Source organism: Podarcis pityusensis (genome assembly GCF_964106645.2).
Source record: "Podarcis pityusensis genome assembly, chromosome: 11".
NCBI lineage: Eukaryota > Metazoa > Chordata > Lepidosauria > Squamata > Lacertidae > Podarcis > Podarcis pityusensis.
Window position 1 is genome coordinate 22,193,560 of NC_138036.1, and position 8,900 is coordinate 22,202,459.

General features: G+C 40.9%; 1 long non-coding RNA gene across 1 annotated transcript; it reads right to left on the reverse strand.

Moving 5' to 3' along the window:
* Nucleotides 1-86: 86 nt before the first annotated feature.
* Nucleotides 87-4,640, reverse strand: LOC308458404. Its single transcript, XR_013977367.1, has 3 exons — nt 3,359-4,640; nt 725-782; nt 87-176 (listed from the first exon to the last, which is right to left on the reverse strand). It is a non-coding gene; the product is annotated as an uncharacterized lncRNA (long non-coding RNA).
* Nucleotides 4,641-8,900: the final 4,260 nt, after the last annotated feature.

The following is an 8,900-nucleotide window of genomic DNA, read 5'->3' on the forward strand; positions in this document are numbered from 1 at the left end:
TCTGGGTAAAACAGGCTGGATGGTTGTCCTGCCTGCACCATATCCTGCAACTTTATTTTTCATATCAAAAGTTCAGAACGTTACATTTGTCATATGTAACAGCTGTTTTCTGAATTGGAAGCAGCAGCGATTTCCAAAAGAAAATTTCGCACAATGGAACCTGACTGATACTTGACCTAGAATGGAACAGAAGACGTGGTTAATTGGTTGTGTTCAGTGTCAAATCATTGGCTCAGTATTATCTACGTTGATCCTTCTCTATAGTCCTGCCTTTCAACTCAGAGCCATTTGGAAATGTTGCTTGAATTGACTTATGGACTTATTGCAGTCATTAAGAATTAACATGACGTGCTCCAGCCTTAGCAACTGTCTTAATTAAACAATTGTCTTAAATTTGATGCTTTTGCCAACACGGGGTGCTTCTAGACAAGAGCATAATATTGTAAACATGTTGTTGACTTGAGATATTACAAACGGTTCACTAGCAACAGGCTTTGCTTTTGTTTGTTTTTTTAACTTACCCGTTTTTCCCTGGGCTGGCATTTTGATGAACAGCACCAATCCCACAACAAATGCCCATCTGGAACCACCCCAGTCTGCAATTTGAAAGCTTTACAGCTTTCTGCAATAAAGACTACCCAGTATCTTAGTTGAAGATAAACTACATATTGGGAGGAGATATACATTCAGGAAAAGTGCACCTCTTTATCATAACCAGACTTACGTTAATGTGAGTTTATAGATCCTTTGTTCTATGCTTTCTTATTCTGCTCTTCAGTATTCTATATTTATAAGCAGATATCAGAGTCAGTGTTACTACCAGGAATGTTAAATGCAGTACCACATTAAATCATCTAATCACAGTAATTATTAGAGAAAAATGGGAAGCAGCTGCTGTAACACAGCACTTTGGTTCCAAAACTAAAGACAGATGGGCAAGATAATACAGCATTATCAATGACACACTTTGCTTATCTATTTTACATAGTATTTCCCAACACTGGCAGGTTAGTGAAATGCAAGCTCCTTTTGTGACCTCACCCTTTGAGAAAGTAGATAATAGAATAAGTTGGTGTTTTATTTTCACATGCATCAAAGATATATGAGCTGAGCAATTCATTCACCGTTTTTTAGATTTCTTTCCGTGCTAGCACCCTTTTGATCACAAAAGTTAAGTGAAAGAACATAAAAGAGTCCTGCTGGATCAGATCAAAGGCCCATCTAGTCCCACATTATGTTCCCACAGAGGCCAACCAGATGCCTGCAGGAGATCCACAAGCAAAAGCACTGTGCAATTCTTGTTTTCCATCAACTGATAGTCAGAAGTATAATATTTCTGATACTGGAGATAATATATAGCCATCACGACTAGCATGAATGGAATACTGCTCTTCCACAAGGAGGTGGAAATGGAAGTTGAATTAAAACGGAAGTTGCACACTGTACCACACTGCTATACCATCTACAAAAATAATGCAACACCCATCTCCCCATTTACACGATTCAACGTACTGTTCCATGCCTCTGCAATCTCTGAGCAGTGCAAGATTCCAGGGGTTTGAGGCACTTACCTAGGGTTAGTGTTTCCTTTTGAAAATGAAGCACAGTGGAGACTATGGTGTCTTTATGGTTTATTTACACGTATATACAACCTGAGCCTGTGATGGAGGGGTTCACAGCATTAACACCCCAAGAAGGTCCTGCTTCTCCCATAGCCACAGCCTTGGATTCAAGCAGAAATTAGCCTCTCGCTCACTCTCTCTGCCTTCCCAACCTCCAGCATTTGTCCTCCAAGTCATATCACAGCAATCTCTGCCCTCAACTCCAGCTTTGCCCTTCTACCTATCTAAGAGCTGGAGAAGGAGCCCCACCCATTTGTTATCCAGCACAGAGCCCCCTTTCCTTTGTTTTCTTAATAGCCCATCAGCCTTCCTTTGTTGTCTCCCAATGGCCCCTCACCCAGGCAATTACCACAATATATCAGGGCAGTTCACAGAATAAAATACAAGATAAAAACACAAGTAAATAATTAAAACAAAAACAGCAAAGCAATACCCCCCTTCTTCCCACAGACACATTTAAAAAGCTGTAGAATATTAATCAACCAAAGGCCTGGCTGAAGAGGAACATTTTCACCGGGCGCCTAAAAATATACAATGAAGGAGCCAAGTGAACCTCCGTGGGGAGAGCATTCCACAAATGGGCGCCACTACAGAAAAGGCCCGTTCTTGTGTCGCTGTGGCGCCGCCCCCCGGACCTCACGGGGAGGAGGCACATGAAGAAGGGCCTCATATAATGAACTCAATCTTTTAAATGATGGTCGTCGTAGTTCAACAACATCTGGGCAGCACCATATTGACTACTCTGGCATAATGTGTGGCATCAAGTCAAGCAGACTCAGAGCCAGATTACTGAGGGAGGCAGATTTCACTCTGGAGTGCACAGGGAGTATATATGCAGGGGGAGGATGTGGTTACAAAGCAACTGAGAAAGTTTGGCAGCAGTAGAGAAGCAAATGAATTCCCTACAGTGAAAATGCATTTTATAACAGCTAAAAGATTGCCAGCCTTAGATTTAGCACTGTCAAAAAGTACAGGCATAAAAAGGTTTCCATGCCTCCTATAAAACTGGCATCAGCCAAAACCATAAATGCCTGTCCTGCTGCAAATGTGAAAGAATGTCAAAAAAGAGGCAAATTTAGTCATTATGTTAAAATGTGTAATATAAGAGGGAGATAAAGTCTCAAGGCAAAGAGATGTTTACACTGGGCAGAAACAGATGCAAACCCGCTTGGTTTCTTCATTGGCACACTGAACTTTACAGTTCTGGTGGGTGAGTGGCATGGGCTTCTTCTCAATAATAATCACAAAATGGTGGCACTCTCCGCTGTTCCAGGTAGCAGATTTTAATACACTAACTGCATAGCATTGTCTTGAACGTGACTGAAACAAATATTTGGACTGAATTTGGAGCAGGTTTTTTCAGTCCACTGAGAAACAGGGGGCACAATTTCCGAAGAGCTGTCATCCCCCACAAAAAAAAACAAAAACTTTTTATGATGGTTCAGGGAAAACAGACATTTGTTATGGCAGAGGCAGGTTTCTTTTATTAACCCTCCCCCCTCAGAAAAGTGATGTCAGCTACCAAAACTCTTCCCTCTCAAACAGCATTCTAGGAAACAATTATGCTGCAGCTCTGTAGCACACTGTTCACTCTTTCTGAGGTAAAAAAAAACTGCTGCAGCCCTGAAGCACACTATTCACTCTGAGGTAAAAAAATTGCTGCATCCCTGAAGCACACTATTCACTCTTTCTGAGGTAAAAAAAAAATGCACAAGAGCAAATGCTGAACTTCATACCTGAGAGTTGCTAGAGAATCACTCAAGGCATTTTGCTTCCAGAGGGCAAGTGAAAAATGGCGCCTTCCTTCCAATTCCATGTACAAAAACTGACTAGACTGGCAGTCGAATCTTACTCTAACACTGGGCATAGAATAGTGCCTTCCTCTGCACCTGAGGACAGCAAGCTAGCATAGGGGGGCAGGGCAGGACATATAACCTACACAGCTCTCTCCTTCCAACTTCTTGTTGCTACAGCTCTCCGCTGCCTCCAGAATCTGCCGCCTGAAGCAAAACCTCCTCTACTCTACTGAACTCCAGCCCCAGAGTTACATGTGAATAGAGCGATGTTATAGAAGCTGTTTGGCCTCAAATTAAAGACCTGGCTCACTTACATAAAACCTTTTAAACAAAGGAGAAAACCAAAACTGTCTCCATGTGTTTCCAAAAAGACCTTGACCACAAAGCTGGAAGAGACTTTCTTGATTCTGAAGAGAAATATTTTCTTTAGATGCTGAAATGTAATGGCAAGTGGGAACCAAGTGTTCTATGAGTGAGTGTAGTGGGGGGGGGGGAGAGCAGTTTTGGAAAACACCACCAGAAATGAGAGGCCTTGAACAGCAGCCATGTTGAGATTGGTTGAAGTCAGAATTACACAGTGTCAGATAAACTTTGCTCTACACTCCTGTCTTCTGTTCCATCATTTTAGAACAGTTTGCATGTGTCCTTGGCTTGAGCCAAAGTAGAAACAAGATCTGTGAAATGTAAGGTAGTAAAATAATTTTGGGAAATGATATATGAGTTGAAAAAAATGTTGAAAGTAACTTTTTCTAAAAAACCAGAAGTTTTTCTTTTAGGAATTCTAGGTGCCGAAATTCCAAGGGAGCAGAAAAGACTATTTATGTATGTTACCACAGCTGCGTGGATGTTATTGGCCCAGAGATGGAAAGAAGATAAAGTCTCTACCAGAGAAGAATGGCAGATGAAATTGATGGATTATGCCAAAATGGCTAAAATGACCGGAAGAATCAGAAATCAGGAAGTCCAAAATTTAAGGAATGGAGGAAATTTATCTCAAAAACCAGTGTAAACAGCTAAAATTGTTAGTAGGATTGGAATAACACTTGTAGTTTAATGGTGAATTGTGGGCATAATGGATATGTAAAAGATTTGGATTATCATAAAAGATGCAGGAGGAAATGATTAACAATAGGACCCACAAAGGGGAGGAGGGAAGTCCAGGAGATTCTTTGGAATCTTGTTTCTATGTTGTATGTTGGATATGTGATTGTAAACCTTTAATTTGAAAAACCAAATAAATAAATGAATGAAAGAAAGAAATATCTGTAATATACCATCTCACCTATGCAAACGTACTTAGAAGTTAGGATCTGTTGAGCATGCTCCCAGGTTTGCACAGTATTGCTACCAATAGCAGATGGTAGCACTCCACTGACCTCCTGCAGGTTGAGTCACTGATGCTTACCAGAAAGGAAAGCTGGAGGAATGAGGCTATGGGGAGTTTGGCAAACAGACTGGCAAAACTATGACAGCACTCTTGCTGGTGTGTTTACATAGCATTGGCCTCCCTGCTGCCTCACCCCACCCACTTCTAGGGTAAACAGTTGGAAGTCCACTGCTGGGAGATCAGATGAGCACTATCACCATACTGTCTGCCACATAAGCAAGCTATGCTTGTTCCTACCATTTGGATGCTTTGCATCTCAAGGGCAGTTGAAGAGCTTATTTCTTGTTCTGGTTTTGCCTGCTGTTTGTGTCTTTTCCACCATGTAGTCATGCAAAGACCAGATACCGCAAAGCCCTAATCTATCCCAGCCACATAACATAGCTTCAAAGTAGCTCGGCTTACTCCTTCTCTCTCTCCATTGGTATGCTTTTGGTTATCCATGGATGAAACACAGATAGATAAGAACTTTCCATTATTACAGGGGGAAAAGATGGTGAGATGCCATCATGGTGGGTCGAAAGTTATGGGCTAAGAAGACAAGCTCAGCCTGCACACATAAATGTTACCTTGCAGAAAGGCTTTCAACTAGATGCAGATGGCAAGGCAAAAGGAGGAAAAGATTGAAACCAGTTGTCGGGGAGCTTTTCTCTGCACCGTAAATTATAGAAGGCCATGCTCACATAGCAGAAGCATTGAGGGGGGAGTTTTTGGGTTATTGCTTTTGGTTTGATTTTATATGTTGTGGTCTTGTTGTGAACTGCCCTGAGACCTCTGGGTATAGGGTGGTATATAAGTTGAATTAATAATAATAATAGTCAAGAAGCAATAGTTTTTGAGACAATCAAAGGTCTGAGGAATGCACTATTCTTGTCACACCAAAAGAGGCATGCAAATAGTTAGATGATGGGCTACATGATGGCCTGGATAAAGTTGGAGGAGAAATTCAATAATGTTCACTTCCTGTAACAATATACAAACTGAAACATAGCTGTCCTTTGAAATTTGCACATTTCTTAATTTTACGATGCAGTTGTTCAGGAGGATATGGTGTGCAAAAATGTGTATATTGCGGGGAAAGTACATAAAATTTATATATTAATGAAAATAGAATTCAACAAATATTAGGCAAGAATTCATACAAAAATGTGCAGATTAGGAGGAACATATACTAAAATCCTGACAAACTTTTTTTTCAATGGAAGAAAATCACAAACCGACACAAAAGTTAAGACTGGAAAAATGAGATACGGATAGAACCAAAATAGACAGATTCTCCCCAGATTCAGGAGCCCAGTTATCACTGGATTTCTCAGAATCAAAGTGACATGCTAGTCATAGGAATGGCTTTCATGCTCCTTACCACCTCCAGCCTGGTTTGGACAGCCTTTAATTGCTTTGTAAGGGAAAATTTTCTAAGCTAAGCCTGGTTTGTGTCTTATAAACTGTCTTGGTGACACTTTGATATTCAAATATTAAATTGATTACCATACAGTCCTGTGCCTGGGGCTCAGAAATAACTCCAACCCTATGTATAGGATTGCCACCTCAGTTTCTCTTCATGCTAACAAAGATAGCCTGTAAATAAGCCAATCTGTTTGCTTTGCAGTCATGGTGCAATGAATAAAACATATTGGATTCAAATTCCTCTGCAGGTATTAGGACTAGCCTGTGGGGTGAGTCATGCTGTAAGGTTACCTAAATTGCTCTGATGAAGACAACCTGTATATTATCTTTCTAGTCAGGGTTTATATACTGGGACTAGTAAGAGGGAGCAGACAGAAATTCAGTCAATAATATTGGAAATGAATATTGAAATGGCCTTTGCTCTTCAACTTATATTGGGATTTTATCAGCAACAGTTCTGGAATGTTTCTGGATTGATTGATTGATTGATTGATTGATTCTGCATACCATATGGGACATAATATGGAAACTATTCTCCTTTAGTTTGGGGGTGGGGATCTTGTGGCCCTCCAGATGTTGGACTCCAGCTTCCATCAGCTGCAGCCAGCACAGCCAATGGTTAGGGCTGGTGGGAGTTGTATTTCAGCAACATCTAGAGGACTACAGGTTCCTGGTCTCTGCTATAGTTATACAGCTTAATTCTGGTTCAAAAATATAACTAAAGTGGAAACCCACACCCAAATATCCATTGTTGTCCAAATGCCCAATATCTAATTCAGTGTACTGAATGCATCAGAATATTTTGTTTTGTTTTATTTTCAAGCATTTATTAAATTTCCCTTTAAGCAGCTTTGGTAAACTGTTCTAGCTCCACAGAAAATAGCAATAAATATGCTGGTTCTGTTTCACAGGGTGCCTCTGTCAGAGCAGTTGAGAACTACTTTCTACTTTTGAAGCAGGTTCAAATTAAAGCTCAGAACTAATCAAATCATGTTGGCCAGCTGGGCTTGGCTCATAGGCTGTTCTGAGCTGTTCTGCCTTCTCTTGAAACCACCTTTTACCTCTGGGAAGCTGTGAAGATCGATGACTGGAAAGAAGAAAATGTGTGTCACAGTTGCCTATGAGGCTGAGGTGGCAATTTTGGTAAGTCAAACCTAATACAGTGGTACCTCGGGTTACAGACACTTCAGGTAACAGACTCCTCTAACCCAGAAATAGTACCTCGGGTTAAGAACTTTGCTTCAGGATGAGAACAGAAATCGTGTGGCGGTGGCGTAGCAGCAGCGGGAGGCCCCATTAGCTAAAGTGGTACCTCAGGTTAAGAACAGTTTCAAGGTTAAGAACGGACCTCCGGAACGAATTAAATTATTAACCCGAGGTACCACTGTACTGTCAAATTAGGGGTGCCAACAATTCATTTGCTGTCAGAATGGGACCATGATAAGGCAGTGTGCCCCTTTGAGGCAACATGAATCCTGGCAACTTTGAAGATTGAAATACATGTTCAGCAGAAAACACTTCTGTTAAGAGATTTGCAACTCAAGACATTTTACAAGTGGCTTGTACTCAAGCTGACAGTAGTTCCTGAACCTGGAATGTCAGGTGTGCCAAAGGAGAGAAGCAGCCAAACATGCAAAGAAGCCTTTTCACAATAGACCAAAGTGGGTCTTGTGACCTCCCTGATATCATATTGGAGCGTACAGATCAGACTGTCTCTCTGGTCTCCGTAACAAGGGTGCTCTGTTGTTGAGTTTCTGGGATACAGCAGCCCTGCATCCCCACTTGATAAGAGTTTGGTCTCATTCTCTGGAGGAACTGGGTTCCCCAGGGGTATTCAGAGGAGAAGTGCTGTTAGTTCAGTGTATTAGCAATTGGTTTGCATGCAAGAGGTCTGAGGTTCAATTCCTGGAATGTCCAGGTAGGGCGGGAGGAGGCCTCCATATGAAACTCTGGAAAGCCACAGCCACTCAGTGTGGACAATATTGAGCTAGCTATGTGGATTCAGTATAAGGCAGCTTCCTATGTTCCTATTCAAAAGGGCCCTTCATTCAAGGGAGATTGCATTTTAGTTACTGAGCAATCTGAAATAAACATCACACCAGCTCTTCCTGTTCTTATTTTGACATTATATATATCAAAAGCCATATAATAAACAGCAGTGATACATTAGACACACATGCCACTAGCCACACATGCGAGTCATTAAATCTTGGCAAATGTATCAGCTCCTTCAAATATTTGCTGATGTGGGCTCCCACAGGATATTTTTTCAAAAGAAAGTCTGGTGTACACATACGTTTCATATGCTGAGTTTGCACTGATGTGGGCTCAGCCAAGGAAACAGGTTTCCATAAAATATTGTATGCTTTCTGGTTTTATTGAAATCCCCATACCTCACACTCACTGTAAAAGAAATCTGACAGTGAGATAAATTAAATCACTACCCTATATAATATTAAGCTGTACTTTTCTCCGAAAGGTGACACTCTTAATCCTGCTATATTCTACATTCTGTCAACAACCAAATTTATGGAACTGGAAGTAATTCACAATCCCTTATGAACTTTCAAAGAATTTAATAAAAGAAGTCTTGAGAAAGGGTTACCCAACCCTCTTGAAAAAAATAATCATCAATAAGAGTTTTTGGTTGTGTTTATTACATCTTTCCTACAAGAAGTTCAAAGCAGCATT